This window comes from Rosa rugosa, chromosome 5 (genome assembly GCF_958449725.1).
Source record: "Rosa rugosa chromosome 5, drRosRugo1.1, whole genome shotgun sequence".
Classification (NCBI taxonomy): Eukaryota; Viridiplantae; Streptophyta; class Magnoliopsida; order Rosales; family Rosaceae; genus Rosa; species Rosa rugosa.
The window spans coordinates 5,650,528-5,651,358 of record NC_084824.1 but is presented as its reverse complement, the minus strand read 5'-3'; positions in this window follow the sequence as shown (position 1 = coordinate 5,651,358).

Sequence of the window (831 nt, the reverse complement as noted above, 5' to 3'; positions counted from 1 at the left end):
CCATATGTCCACGAACTCGTATCGACGCGCTCTACAACTTTCATGAATGAAGTTTTCCCAAATTCCCAATGTATAAAAAGTCACTTTTTGAGACCTCCTAAATAACGTTCGTTTTCGAAAATTAATCGTTCGAACTAATTCCATAACTTCTCCAAGCCTCGTACTCGCTCCCACTATCGTGAAATCATTTCTAAAAATCCACGGAAATTAATTTGGATTTTTCGGGGTATTACAAAAATTACACAAATTTTTTTATAAATATATTTGAAGGTAGGGAACTCTAATTTTTTTTTTTTTTTTTTTTTTTTTTTCCGCCTAGAGCCCCCGAAATCCCAAGGCCAGCTCTGCGCTCTCGTTCCCTTTGAATGGATAGAAGTCAGAAACACAAGATTCACCAAAAGATGTCGGTCGTGGACGAGTCTCCCGTGAAACGTGGTAAAGTCACCGTCTATGTTTTCCGATCTTAATTTGTAACTGTGATATTCAACCCCTTGTTTGCAGATCTAGTATTGTATCACAATCCGATCTTGATCATTAACTCTGATATTCAATCCCTTGTTTCCAGATCTAGTATTGTATCACAATCCGATCTTGATTATTAACTCTGATATTCAATCCCTTGTTTTGCAGATCTGGTGGTATGGTATCACAATCCCTATACCGGCGTCGAAATTTACTCCATGCTTGAGGTCCACCCGGATAACAAGAATAAGCGACGTTTGGAGTTTGAGCTCCCTCCCCATAGGTATCACAATCCCTATATATATATACAGATCCTATCCAGAGCGATGCCTCGCTTTGAAATTTCAGAGCGAGGTTAGGGTTTAGGGT